Consider the following 17,184-nt stretch of genomic DNA (forward strand, 5'->3'; position numbering starts at 1 on the left):
TCACACTGACACCCCTTCTCCCATTACACAGTGAGATTACTGTTCAATCATACCGACACCCTTTCTCCCATTCCACAGTGAGATTACTGTTCGATCACACTGACACCCCTTCTCCCATTCCACAGTGAGATTAATGTTCAATCACACTGACACCCCTTCTCCCACTCCACAGTGAGATCACTGTTCAATCACACCGACACACTGTCTCCCATTCCACAGTGAGATTACTGTTCAATCACACCGACAGCCTTTCTCCCATTCCACAGTGAGATTACTGTTCAATTATATCGACTCCCTTTCTCCCATTCCACAGTGAGATTACTGTTCAATCACACGGACACCCTTTCTCCCATTCCACAGTGAGATTACTGTTCAATCACATCAACACCCTTTCTCCCAATCCACAGTGAATTTATTGTTCAATCATACCGACACCCTTTCTCGCATTCCACAGTGAGATTACTGTTCAATCACACTGACACCCCTTCTCCCATTCCACAGTGAGATTATTGTTCAATCACACTGACACCCCTTCTCTCACTCCACAGTGAGATCACTGTTCAATCACACCGACACCCTGTCTCCCATTCCACAGTGAGATTACTGTTCAATCACACCGACAGCCTTTCTCCCATTCCACAGTGAGATTACTGTTCAATCACATCAACACCCTTTCTCCCATTCCACAGTGAATTTATTGTTCAATCATACCGACACCCTTTCTCGCATTCCACAGTCAGATTACTGTACAATCACACCGACACCCTTTCTCGCATTCCACAGTCAGATTACTGTTCAATCATACCGACACATCTTCTCCCATTTCACAGTGAGATTACTGTTCAATCACATCAACACCCTTTCTCCCATTCCACAGTGAATTTATTGTTCAATCATACCGACACCCTTTCTCGCATTCCACAGTGAGATTACTGTACAATCACACCGACACCCTTTCTCGCATTCCACAGTCAGATTACTGTTCAATCATACCGACACCCCTTCTCCCATTTCACAGTGAGATTACTGTTCAATCACACCGACACCCTTTCTCCCATTCCACAGTAAGATTACTGTTCAATCACACCAACACCCTTTCTCCCATTGCCAGTGGGATTACTGTTCAATCACACCAACTGCCTAACTCCCATTCTGCAGTTAGATTACTGTTCAATCACACCAACACCTATTCTCCCATTCTGCAGTGAGAATATTGTTCAATCACACCGATACCCTTTCTCCCATTCCACAGTGAGATTACTGTTCAATCACACAGACACCCTGTCTCCCATTCCACAGTGAGATTACTGTTCAATCACACCGACAGCCTTTCTCCCATTCCACAGTGAGATTACTGTTCAATCACATCAACACCCTTTCTCCCATTCCACAGTGAATTTATTGTTCAATTATACCGACATCCTTTCTCGCATTCCACAGTGAGATTACTGTACAATCACACCGACACCCTTTCTCGCATTCCACAGTGAGATTACTGTTCAATCACACTGACACCCTTTCTCCCATTCCACAGTGAGATTACTGTTCAATCATACCGACACCCTTTCTCCCATTCCACAGTGAGATTACTGTTCAATCACACTGACACCCCTCTACCATTCCACAGTGAGATTACTGTTCAATCACACAGACACCCTGTCTCCCATTCCACAGTGAGATTACTGTTCAATCACACCGACAGCCTTTCTCCCATTCCACAGTGAGATTACTGTTCAATCACACTGACACCCCTCTCCCATTCCACAGTGAGATTACTGTTCAATCACACTGACACACTTTCTCCCATTCCACAGTGAGATTACTGTTCAATCACACCGACACCCTTTCCCCCATTCGACAGTGAGATTACTGTTCAATCACACTGACACCCCTTCTCCCATTACACAGTGAGATTACTGTTCAATCATACCGACACCCTTTCTCCCATTCCACAGTGAGATTACTGTTCGATCACACTGACACCCCTTCTCCCATTCCACAGTGAGATTAATGTTCAATCACACTGACACCCCTTCTCCCACTCCACAGTGAGATCACTGTTCAATCACATCAACACCCTTTCTCCCAATCCACAGTGAATTTATTGTTCAATCATACCGACACCATTTCTCGCATTCCACAGTGAGATTACTGTTCAATCACACCGACACCCTTTCTCCCATTCGACAGTGAGATTACTGTTCAATCACACTGACACCCCTTCTCCCATTCCATACTGAGATTACTGTTCAATTACACCAACACCCTTTCTCCCGTTCCACAGTGAGATTACTGTTCAATCATACAGACACCCTTTCTCCCATTCCACTGTGAGATTACTGTTCAATCACACCGACACCCTTTCTCCCATTCCACAGTGAGATTACTGTTCAATCACATCAACACCCTTTCTCCCATTCCACAGTGAATTTATTGTTCAATCATACCGACACCCTTTCTGGCATTCCACAGTGAGATTACTGTACAATCACACCGACACCCTTTCTCGCATTCCACAGTGAGATTCCTGTTTAATCAAAATGACACCCTTTCTCCCATTCCACAGTGAGATTACTGTCCAATCACATCAACACCCTTTCTCCCATTCCACAGTGAATTTATTGTTCAATCATACCGACACCATTTCTCGCATTCCACAGTGAGATTACTGTAAAATCACACCGACACCCTTTCTCGCATTCCACAGTCAGATTACTGTTCAATCATACCGACACATCTTCTCCCATTTCACAGTCAGATTACTGTTCAATCACACCGACACCCTTTCTCCCATTCCACAGTAAGATTACTGTTCAATCACACCAACACCCTTTCTCCCATTGCCAGTGGGATTACTGTTCAATCACACCAACTGCCTAACTCCCATTCTGCAGTTAGATTACTGTTCAATCACACCAATACCTATTCTCCCATTCTGCAGTGAGAATATTGTTCAATCACACCGATACCCTTTCTCGCATTCCACAGTGAGATTACTGTTCAATCACACAGACACCCTGTCTCCCATTCCACAGTGAGATTACTGTTCAATCACACCGACAGCCTTTCTCCCATTCCACAGTGAGATTACTGTTCAATCACATCAACACCCTTTCTCCCATTCCACAGTGAATTTATTGTTCAATTATACCGACATCCTTTCTCGCATTCCACAGTGAGATTACTGTACAATCACACCGATACCCTTTCTCGCATTCCACAGTGAGATTACTGTTCAATCACACTGACACCCTTTCTCCCATTCCACAGTGAGATTACTGTTCAATCATACCGACACACTTTCTCCCATTCCACAGTGAGATTACTGTTCAATCACACTGACACCCCTCTACCATTCCACAGTGAGATTACTGTTCAATCACACAGACACCCTGTCTCCCATTCCACAGTGAGATTACTGTTCAATCACACCGACAGCCTTTCTCCCATTCCACAGTGAGATTACTGTTCAATCACACTGACACCCCTCTCCCATTCCACAGTGAGATTACTGTTCAATCACACTGTCACACTTTCTCCCATTCCACAGTGAGATTACTGTTCAATCACACTGACAGCCCTCTTCCATTCCACAGTGAGATTACTGTTCAATCACACCGACACCCTTTCTCCCATTCCATAGTGAGATTACTGTTCAATCATACCGACACCCTTTCTCCCATTCCACAGTAAGATTACTGTTCAATCACACCAACACCCTTTCTCCCATTCCACAGTGAGATTACTGTTCAATCACACCAACACCTTTTCTCCCATTCCACAGTGGGATTACTGTTCAATCACACGAACACCTATTCTCCCATTCTGCAGTGAGATTATTGTTCAATCACACCGATACCCTTTCTCCGATTCCACAGTGAGATTACTGTTCAATTACACAGACACCCTGTCTCCCATTCCACAGTGAGATTACTGTTCAATCACACCGACAGCCTTTCTCCCATTCCACAGTGAGATTACTGTTCAATTATATCGACTCCCTTTCTCCCATTCCACAGTGAGATTACTGTTCAATCACACGGACACCCTTTCTCCCATTCCACAGTGAGATTACTGTGCAATCACATCAACACACTTTCTCCCGTTCCACAGTGAATTTATTGTTCAATCATACCGACACCCTTTCTCGCATTCCACAGTGAGATTACTGTACAATCACACCGACACCCTTTCTCCCATTCCACAGTGAGATTACTGTTCAATCACACCGACACCCTTTCTCCCATTCCACAGTGAGATTACTGTTCAATCACACCGACAGCCTTTCTCCCATTCCACAGTGAGATTACTGTTCAATCACATCAACACCCTTTCTCCCATTCCACAGTGAATTTATTGTTCAATCATACCGACACCCTTTCTCGCATTCCACAGTGAGATTACTGTTCAATCATACCGACACCCTTTCTCCCATTCCACAGTGAGATTACTGTTCAATCACACTGACACCCCTCTCCCATTCCACAGTGAGATTACTGTTCAATCACACCGACACCCTTTCTCCCGTTCCACAGTGAGATTACTGTTCAATCATACCGACACCCCTTCTCCCATTTCACAGTGAGATTACTGTTCAATCACACCGACACCCTTTCTCCCATTCCACAATAAGATTACTGTTCAATCACACCAACACCCTTTCTCCCATTGCCAGTGGGATTAGTTCAATCACACCAACTGCCTAACTCCCATTCTGCAGTTAGATTACTGTTCAATCACACAAACACCGATTCTCCCATTCTGCAGTGAGAATATTGTTCAATCACACCGATACCCTTTCTCCCATTCCACAGTGAGATTACTGTTCAATCACACAGACACCCTGTCTCCCATTCCACAGTGAGATTACTGTTCAATCACACTGACACCCCTCTCCCATTTCACAGTGAGATTACTGTTCAATCACACCGACACCCTTTATCCCGTTCCACAGTGAGATTACTGTTCAATCATACCGACACCCCTTCTCCCATTCCACAGTGAGATTACTGTTCAATCACACCGACACCCTTTCTCCCATTCGACAGTGAGATTACTGTTCAATCACACTGACACCCCTTCTCCCATTACACAGTGAGATTACTGTTCAATCATACCGACACCCTTTCTCCCATTCCACAGTGAGATTACTGTTCAATCACACTGACACCCCTTCTCCCATTCCACAGTGAGATTAATGTTCAATCACACTGACACCCCTTCTCCCACTCCACAGTGAGATCACTGTTCAATCACACCGACACCCTGTCTCCCATTCCACAGTGAGATTACTGTTCAATCACACCGACAGCCTTTCTCCCATTCCACAGTGAGATTACTGTTCAATTATATCGACTCCCTTTCTCCCATTCCACAGTGAGATTACTGTTCAATCACACGGACACCCTTTCTCCCATTCCACAGTGAGATTACTGTTCAATCACATCAACACCCTTTCTCCCATTCCACAGTGAATTTATTGTTCAATCATACCGACACCATTTCTCGCATTCCACAGTGAGATTACTGTTCAATCACACCGACACCCTTTCTCCCATTCGACAGTGAGATTACTGTTCAATCACACTGACACCCTTTCTCCCATTCCACAGTGAGATTAATGTTCAATCACACTGACACCCCTTCTCCCACTCCACAGTGAGATCACTGTTCAATCACACCGACACCCTGTCTCCCATTCCACAGTGAGATTACTGTTCAATCACACCGACAGCCTTTCTCCCATTCCACAGTGAGATTACTGTTCAATTATATCGACTCCCTTTCTCCCATTCCACAGTGAGATTACTGTTCAATCACACGGAAACCCTTTCTCCCATTCCACAGAGAGATTTCTGTTCAATCACATCAACACCCTTTCTCCCATTCCACAGTGAATTTATTGTTCAATCATACCGACACCCTTTCTCGCATTCCACAGTGAGATTACTGTACAATCACACCGACACCCTTTCTCGCATTCCACAGTCAGATTACTGTTTAATCATACCGACACCCCTTCTCCCATTTCACGGTGAGATTACTGTTCAATCACACTGACACCCTTTCTCCCATTCCACAGTAAGATTGCTGTTCAATCACACCAACACCCTTTCTCCCATTGCCAGTGGGATTACTGTTCAATCACACCAACACCTATTCTCCCATTCTGCAGTGAGAATATTTTTCAATCACACCGATACCCGTTCTCCCATTCCACAGTGAGATTACTGTTCAATCACACCGACAGCCTTTCTCCCATTCCACAGTGAGATTACTCTTCAATTATATCGACTCCCTTTCTCCCATTCCACAGTGAGATTACTGTTCAATCACACGGAAACCCTTTCTCCCATTCCACAGTGAGATTACTGTTCAATCACATCAACACCCTTTCCATCAATCCACAGTGAATTTATTGTTCAATCATACCGACACCCTTTCTCGCATTCCACAGTGAGATTACTGTTCAATCACACCGACACCCTTTCTCCCATTCGACAGTGAGATTACTGTTCAATCACACTGACACCCCTTCTCCCATTCCACAGTGAGATTAATGTTCAATCACACTGACACCCCTTCTCCCACTCCACAGTGAGATCACTGTTCAATCACACCGACACCCTGTCTCCCATTCCACAGTGAGATTACTGTTCAATCACACCGACAGCCTTTCTCCAATTCCACAGTGAGATTACTGTTCAATTATATCGACTCCCTTTCTCCCATTCCACAGTGAGATTACTGTTCAATCACACGGACACCCTTTCTCCCATTCCACAGTGAGATTACTGTTCAATCACATCAACACCCTTTCTCCCATTCCACAGTGAATTTATTGTTCAATCATACCGACACCCTTTCTCGCATTCCACAGTGAGATTACTGTACAATCACACCGACACCCTTTCTCGCATTCCACAGTCAGATTACTGTTCAATCATACCCACACATCTTCTCCCATTTCACAGTCAGATTACTGTTCAATCACACCGACACCCTTTCTCCCATTCCACAGTAAGATTACTGTTCAATCACACCAACACCCTTTCTCCCATTGCCAGTGGGATTACTGTTCAATCACACCAACTGCCTAACTCCCATTCTGCAGTTAGATTACTGTTCAATCACACCAACACCTATTCTCCCATTCTGCAGTGAGAATATTGTTCAATCACACCGATACCCTTTCTCCCATTCCACAGTGAGATTACTGTTCAATCACACAGACACCCTGTCTCCCATTCCACAGTGAGATTACTGTTCAATCACACCGACAGCCTTTCTCCCATTCCACAGTGAGATTACTGTTCAATCACATCAACACCCTTTCTCCCATTCCACAGTGAATTTATTGTTCAATTATACCGACATCCTTTCTCGCATTCCACAGTGAGATTACTGTACAATCACACCGAAACCCTTTCTCGCATTCCACAGTGAGATTACTGTTCAATCACACTGACACCCTTTCTCCCATTCCACAGTGAGATTACTGTTCAATCATACCGACACACTTTCTCCCATTCCACAGTGAGATTACTGTTCAATCACACTGACACCCCTCTACCATTCCACAGTGAGATTACTGTTCAATCACACAGACACCCTGTCTCCCATTCCACAGTGAGATTACTGTTCAATCACACCGACAGCCTTTCTCCCATTCCACAGTGAGATTACTGTTCAATCACACTGACACCCCTCTCCCATTCCACAGTGAGATTACTGTTCAATCACACTGTCACACTTTCTCCCATTCCACAGTGAGATTACTGTTCAATCACACCGACAGCCTTTCTCCCATTCCACAGTGAGATTACTGTTCAATCACACCGACAGCCTTTCTCCCATTCCACAGTGAGATTACTGTTCAATTATATCGACTCCCTTTCTCCCATTCCACAGTGAGATTACTGTTCAATCACACGGACACCCTTTCTCCCTTTCCACAGTGAGATTACTGTTCAATCACATCAACACCCTTTCTCCCATTCCACAGTGAATTTATTGTTCAATCATACCGACACTATTTCTCGCATTCCACAGTGAGATTACTGTTCAATCACACCGACACCCTTTCTCCCATTCGACAGTGAGATTACTGTTCAATCACACTGACAACCTTTCTCCCATTCCACAGTGAGATTAATGTTCAATCACACTGACACCCCTTCTCCCACTCCACAGTGAGATCACTGTTCAATCACACCGACACCCTGTCTCCCATTCCACAGTGAGATTACTGTTCAATCACACCGACAGCCTTTCTCCCATTCCACAGTGAGATTACTGTTCAATTATATCGACTCCCTTTCTCCCATTCCACAGTGAGATTACTGTTCAATCACACGGAAACCCTTTCTCCCATTCCACAGAGAGATTACTGTTCAATCACATCAACACCCTTTCTCCCATTCCACAGTGAATTTATTGTTCAATCATACCGACACCCTTTCTCGCATTCCACAGTGAGATTACTGTACAATCACACCGACACCCTTTCTCGCATTCCACAGTGAGATTACTGTTCAATCACATCAACACCCTTTCTCCCATTCCACAGTGAATTTATTGTTCAATCATACCGACACCATTTCTCGCATTCCACAGTGAGATTACTGTACAATCACACCGACACCCTTTCTCGCATTCCACAGTCAGATTACTGTTCAATCATACCCACACATCTTCTCCCATTTCACAGTCAGATTACTGTTCAATCACACCGACACCCTTTCTCCCATTCCACAGTAAGATTACTGTTCAATCACACCAACACCCTTTCTCCCATTGCCAGTGGGATTACTGTTCAATCACACCAACTGCCTAACTCCCATTCTGCAGTTAGATTACTGTTCAATCACACCAACACCTATTCTCCCATTCTGCAGTGAGAATATTGTTCAATCACACCGATACCCTTTCTCCCATTCCACAGTGAGATTACTGTTCAATCACACAGACAGCCTTTCTCCCATTCCACAGTGAGATTACTGTTCAATCACATCAACACCCTTTCTCCCATTCCACAGTGAATTTATTGTTCAATTATACCGACATCCTTTCTCGCATTCCACAGTGAGATTACTGTACAATCACACCGATACCCTTTCTCGCATTCCACAGTGAGATTACTGTTCAATCACACTGACACCCTTTCTCCCATTCCACAGTGAGATTACTGTTCAATCATACCGACACACTTTCTCCCATTCGACAGTGAGATTACTGTTCAATCACACTGACACCCCTCTACCATTCCACAGTGAGATTACTGTTCAATCACAGAGACACCCTGTCTCCCATTCCACAGTGAGATTACTGTTCAATCACACCGACACCCTTTCTCCCATTCCACAGTGAGATTACTGTTCAATCACACCGACACCCTTTCTCCCATTCCACAGTGAGATTACTGTTCAATCACACTGTCACACTTTCTCCCATTCCACAGTGAGATTACTGTTCAATCACACTGACAGCCCTCTTCCATTCCACAGTGAGATTACTGTTCAATCACACCGACACCCTTTCTCCCATTCCATAGTGAGATTACTGTTCAATCATACCGACACCCTTTCTCCCATTCCACAGTAAGATTACTGTTCAATCACACCAACACCCTTTCTCCCATTCCACAGTGAGATTACTGTTCAATCACACCGACACCCTTTCTCCCATTCCACAGTGGGATTACTGTTCAATCACACCAACACCTATTCTCCCATTCTGCAGTGAGATTATTGTTCAATCACACCGATACCCTTTCTCCGATTCCACAGTGAGATTACTGTTCAATTACACAGACACCCTGTCTCCCATTCCACAGTGAGATTACTGTTCAATCACACCGACAGCCTTTCTCCCATTCCACAGTGAGATTACTGTTCAATCATATCGACTCCCTTTCTCCCATTCCACAGTGAGATTACTGTTCAATCACACGGACACCCTTTCTCCCATTCCACAGTGAGATTACTGTGCAATCACATCAACACACTTTCTCCCGTTCCACAGTGAATTTATTGTTCAATCATACCGACACCCTTTCTCGCATTCCACAGTGAGATTACTGTAGAATCACACCGACACCCTTTCTCCCATTCCACAGTGAGATTACTGTTCAATCACACCGACACCCTTTCTCCCATTCCACAGTGAGATTACTGTTCAATCACACCGACAGCCTTTCTCCCATTCCACAGTGAGATTACTGTTCAATCACATCAACACCCTTTCTCCCATTCCACAGTGAGATTACTGTTCAATCACACTGACACCCCTCTCCCATTCCACAGTGAGATTACTGTTCAATCACACCGACACCCTTTCTCCCGTTCCACAGTGAGATTACTGTTCAATCATACCGACACCCCTTCTCCCATTTCACAGTGAGATTACTGTTCAATCACACCGACACCCTTTCTCCCATTCCACAATAAGATTACTGTTCAATCACACCAACACCCTTTCTCCCATTGCCAGTGGGATTAGTTCAATCACACCAACTGCCTAACTCCCATTCTGCAGTTAGATTACTGTTCAATCACACAAACACCGATTCTCCCATTCTGCAGTGAGAATATTGTTCAATCACACCGATACCCTTTCTCCCATTCCACAGTGAGATTACTGTTCAATCACACAGACACCCTGTCTCCCATTCCACAGTGAGATTACTGTTCAATCACACTGACACCCCTCTCCCATTTCACAGTGAGATTACTGTTCAATCACACCGACACCCTTTATCCCTTTCCACCGTGAGATTACTGTTCAATCACATCAACACCCTTTCTCCCATTCCACAGTGAATTTATTGTTCAATCATACCGACACTCTTTCTCGCATTCCACAGTGAGATTACTGTTCAATCACACCGACACCCTTTCTCCCATTCGACAGTGAGATTACTGTTCAATCACACTGACACCCCTTCTCCCATTCCACAGTGAGATTAATGTTCAATCACACTGACACCCCTTCTCCCACTCCACAGTGAGATTACTGTTCAATCACACCGACACCCTGTCTCCCATTCCACAGTGAGATTACTGTTCAATCACACCGACAGCCTTTCTCCCATTCCACAGTGAGATTACTGTTCAATTATATCGACTCCCTTTCTCCCATTCCACAGTGAGATTACTGTTCAATCACACGGACACCCTTTCTCCCATTCCACAGTGAGATTACTGTTCAATCACATCAACACCCTTTCTCCCATTCCACAGTGAATTTATTTTTCAATCATACCGACACCCTTTATCGCATCCACAGTGAGATTACTGTACAATCACACCGACACCCTTTCTCGCATTCCACAGTCAGATTACTGTTCAATCATACCGACACCCCTTCTCCCATTTCACAGTGAGATTACTGTTCAATCACACCAACACCCTTTCTCCCATTGCCAGTGGGATTACTGTTCAATCACACCAACACCTATTCTCCCATTCTGCAGTGAGAATATTGTTCAATCACACCGATACCCTTTCTCCCATTCCACAGTGACATTACTCTTCAATCACACAGACACCCTGTCTCCCATTCCACAGTGAGATTACTGTTCAATCACACCGACACCCTTTCTCCCATTCCACAGTGAGATTACTGTTCAATCACATCAACACCCTTTCTCCCATTCCACAGTGAATTTATTGTTCAATCATACCGACATCCTTTCTCGCATTCCACAGTGAGATTACTGTACAATCACACCGACACCCTTTCTCGCATTCCACAGTGAGATTACTGTTCAATCACACTGACACCCTTTCTCCCATTCCACAGTGAGATTACTGTTCAATCATACCGACACCCTTTCTCCCATTCCACAGTGAGATTACTGTTCAATCACACTGACACCCATCTACCATTCCACAGTGAGATTACTGTTCAATCACACCGACAGCCTTTCTCCCATTCCACAGTGAGATTACTGTTCAATTATATCGACTCCCTTTCTCCCATTCCACAGTGAGATTACTGTTCAATCACACGGACACCCTTTCTCCCATTCCACAGTGAGATTACTGTTCAATCACATCAACACCCTTTTTCCCATTCCACAGTGAATTTATTGTTCAATCATACCGACACCCTTTCTCGCATTCCACAGTGAGATTACTGTACAATCAAACCGACACCCTTTCTCGCATTCCACAGTGAGATTACTGTTCAATCACACTGACACCCCTGCTCCCATTACACAGTGAGATTACTGTTCAATCATACCGACACCCTTTCTCCAATTCCACAGTGAGATTACTGTTCAATCACACTGACACCCCTCTCCCATTCCACAGTGAGATTACTGTTCAATCATATCGACTCTCTTTCTCCCATTCCACAGTGAGATTACTGTTCAATCATATCGACTCCCTTTCTCCCATTCCACAGTGAGATTACTGTTCAATCACACGGACACCCTTTCTCACATTCCACAGTGAGATTACTGTACAATCACACCGACACCCTTTCTCGCATTCCACAGTGAGATTACTGTTCAATCACACGGTCACACTTTCTCCCATTACACAGTGAGATTACTGTTAAGTCATACCGACACCCTTTCTCCCATTCCACAGTGAGATTACTGTTCAATCACATTGACAGCCCTCTCCCATTCCACAGTGAGATTACTGTTCAATCATACCGACACCCTTTCTCCCATTCCACAGTAAGATTACTGTTCAATCACACCAACACCTTTCTCAAATTCCACAGTGAGATTACTGTTCAATCACACCGACACCCTTTCTCCCATTCCACAGTGAGATTACTGTTCAATCACACCGACACCCTTTCTCCCATTCCACAGTGAGATTACTGTTCAATCACACCGACACGCTTTCTCCCATTGCACAGTGGGATTACTATTCAATCACACCAACACCTATTCTCCCATGCTACAGTGAGATTATTGTTCAATCACACCGATACCCTTTCTCCGATTCCACAGTGAGATTACTGTTCAATCACACAGACACCCTGTCTCCCATTCCACAGTGAGATTACTGTTCAATCACACTGACACCCCTTCTCCCATTACACAGTGAGATTACTGTTCAATCATACCGACACCCTTTCTCCCATTCCACAGTGAGATTACTGTTCAATCACAACGACACCCTTTCTCCCATTCCACAGTGAGATTACTGTTCAATCACATCCACACGCTTTCTCCCATTCCAAAGTGAATTTATTGTTCAATCATACCAACACCCTTCCTCGCATTCCACAGTGAGATTACTGTAGAATCACACCGACACCCTTTCTCGCATTTCACAGTGAGATTACTGTTCAATCACACTGTCACACTTTCTCCCATTACACAGTGAGATTACTGTTAAATCATACCGACACCCTTTCTCCCATTCCATAGTGAGATTACTGTTGAATCACACTGACAGCCCTCTCCCATTCCACAGTGAGATTACTGTTCAATCACACCGACACCCTTTCTCCCATTCCACAGTGAGATTATAGTTCAATCACACGAACACCCTTTCTCCCATTCCACAGTGAGATTTCTGTTCAATCACACCGACACCCTTTCTCGCATTCCACAGTGAGATTACCGTTCAATCATACCGACACCCTTTCTCCCATTCCACAGTGAGATTACTGTTCAATCACACCGACACCATTTCTCCCATTCCACAGTGAGATTACTGTTCAATCACACTGACACCCCTTCTCCCAATCCATAGTGAGATTACTGTTCAATCACACCGACACCCTTTCTCCCGTTCCACAGTGTGATTACTGTTCAATCACACCGACACCCTTTCTCCCATTCCACAGTAAAATTACTGTTCAATCACACCAACACCCTTTCTCCCATTCCACAGTGAGATTACTGTTCAATCACAGCGACACACTTTCTCCCATTCCACAGTGAGATTACTGTTCAATCACACCGACACCCTTTCTCCCATTCCACAGTGAGATTACTGTTCAATCACACTGACACCCCTCTCCAATTCCACAGTGAGATTACTGTTCAATCATTTCGACTCCCCTTCTCCCAATCCATAGTGAGATTACTGTTCAATCACACCGACACCCTTTCTCCCGTTCCACAGTGTGATTACTGTTCAATCACACCGACACCCTTTCTCCCATTCCACAGTGAGACTACTGTTCAATCACACTGACACCCCTCTCCCATTCCACAGTGAGATTACTGTTCAATCATATCGACTCCCCTTCTCCCAATCCATAGTGAGATTGCTGTTCAATCACACCGACACCCTTTCTCCCGTTCCACAGTGAGATTACTGTTCAATCACACCGACACCCTTTCTCCCATTCCACAGTGAGATTACTGTTCAATCACATCAACTCCCTTTCTCCCATTCCACAGTGAATTTATTGTTCAATCATACCGACACCCTTTCTCGCATTCCACAGTGAGATTACTGTACAATCAAACCGACACCCTTTCTCGCATTCCACAGTGAGATTACTGTTCAATCACACTGACACCCCTTCTCCCATTACACAGTGAGATTACTGTTCAATCATACCGACAGCCTTTCTCCCATTCCACAGTGAGATTACTGTTCAATCACACTGACACCCCTCTCCCATTCCACAGTGAGATTACTGTTCAATCATATCGACTCCCTTTCTCCCATTCCACAGTGAGATTACTGTTCAATCATATCGACTCCCTTTCTCCCATTCCACATCAGGATTACTGTTCAATCACACGGACACCCTTTCTCAAATTCCACTGTGAGATTACTGTACAATCACACCGACACCGTTTCTCGCATTCCACAGTGAGATTACTGTTCAATCACACTGTCACACTTTCTCCCATTACACAGTGCGATTACTGTTCAATCACACTGACAGCCCTCTCCCATTCCACAGTGAGATTACTGTTCAATCACACCGACACCCTTTCTCCCATTCCACAGTGAGATTACTGTTCAATCATACCGACACCCTTTCTCCCATTCCACAGTAAGATTACTGTTCAATCACAACAACACCCTTTCTCCCATTCCACAGTGAGATTACTGTTCAATTATATCGACTCCCTTTCTCCCATTCCACAGTGAGATTACTGTTCAATCACACGGACACCCTTTCTCCCATTCCACAGAGAGATTACTGTTCAATCACATCAACACCCTTTCTCCCATTCCACAGTGAATTTATTGTTCAATCATACCGACACCCTTTATCGCATCCACAGTGAGATTACTGTACAATCACACCGACACCCTTTCTCGCATTCCACAGTCAGATTACTGTTCAATCATACCGACACCCCTTCTCCCATTTCACAGTGAGATTACTGTTCAATCACACCAACACCCTTTCTCCCATTGCCAGTGGGATTACTGTTCAATCACACCAACACCTATTCTCCCATTCTGCAGTGAGAATATTGTTCAATCACACCGATACCCTTTCTCCCATTCCACAGTGACATTACTCTTCAATCACACAGACACCCTGTCTCCCATTCCACAGTGAGATTACTGTTCAATCACACCGACAGCCTTTCTCCCATTCCACAGTGAGATTACTGTTCAATCACATCAACACCCTTTCTCCCATTCCACAGTGAATTTATTGTTCAATCATACCGACATCCTTTCTCCCGTTCCACAGTGAGATTACTGTACAATCACACCGACACCCTTTCTCGCATTCCACAGTGAGATTACTGTTCAATCACACTGACACCCTTTCTCCCATTCCACAGTGAGATTACTGTTCAATCATACCGACACCCTTTCTCCCATTCCACAGTGAGATTACTGTTCAATCACACTGACACCCATCTACCATTCCACAGTGAGATTACTGTTCAATCACACCGACAGCCTGTCTCCCATTCCACAGTGAGATTACTGTTCAATTATATCGACTCCCTTTCTCCCATTCCACAGTGAGATTACTGTTCGTTCAATCACACGGACACCCTTTCTCCCATTCCACAGTGAGATTACTGTTCAATCACATCAACACCCTTTTTCCCATTCCACAGTGAATTTATTGTTCAATCATACCGACACCCTTTCTCGCATTCCACAGTGAGATTACTGTACAATCAAACCGACACCCTTTCTCGCATTCCACAGTGAGATTACTGTTCAATCACACTGACACCCCTGCTCCCATTACACAGTGAGATTGCTGTTCAATCATACCGACACCCTTTCTCCAATTCCACAGTGAGATTACTGTTCAATCACACTGACACCCCTCTCCCATTCCACAGTGAGATTACTGTTCAATCATATCGACTCTCTTTCTCCCATTCCACAGTGAGATTACTGTTCAATCATATCGACTCCCTTTCTCCCATTCCACAGTGAGATTACTGTTCAATCACACGGACACCCTTTCTCACATTCCACAGTGAGATTACTGTACAATCACACCGACACCCTTTCTCGCATTCCACAGTGAGATTACTGTTCAATCACACGGTCACACTTTCTCCCATTACACAGTGAGATTACTGTTAAGTCATACCGACACCCTTTCTCCCATTCCACAGTGAGATTACTGTTCAATCACATTGACAGCCCTCTCCCATTCCACAGTGAGATTACTGTTCAATCATACCGACACCCTTTCTCCCATTCCACAGTAAGATTACTGTTCAATCACACCAACACCTTTCTCAAATTCCACAGTGAGATTTCTGTTCAATCACACCGACACCCTTTCTCCCATTCCACAGTGAGATTACTGTTCAATCACACCGACACCCTTTCTCCCATTCCACAGTGAGATTACTGTTCAATCACACCGACACGCTTTCTCCCATTGCACAGTGGGATTACTATTCAATCACACCAACACCTATTCTCCCATGCTACAGTGAGATTATTGTTCAATCACACCGATACCCTTTCTCCGATTCCACAGTGAGATTACTGTTCAATCACACAGACACCCTGTCTCCCATTCCACAGTGAGATTACTGTTCAATCACACTGACACCCCTTCTCCCATTACACAGTGAGATTACTGTTCAATCATACCGACACCCTTTCTCCCATTCCACAGTGAGATTACTGTTCAATCACAACGACACCCTTTCTCCCATTCCACAGTGAGATTACTGTTCAATCACATCCACACGCTTTCTCCCATTCCAAAGTGAATTTATTGTTCAATCATACCAACACCCTTCCT

Source organism: Mobula hypostoma, chromosome 1, assembly GCF_963921235.1.
Source record: "Mobula hypostoma chromosome 1, sMobHyp1.1, whole genome shotgun sequence".
NCBI lineage: Eukaryota > Metazoa > Chordata > Chondrichthyes > Myliobatiformes > Myliobatidae > Mobula > Mobula hypostoma.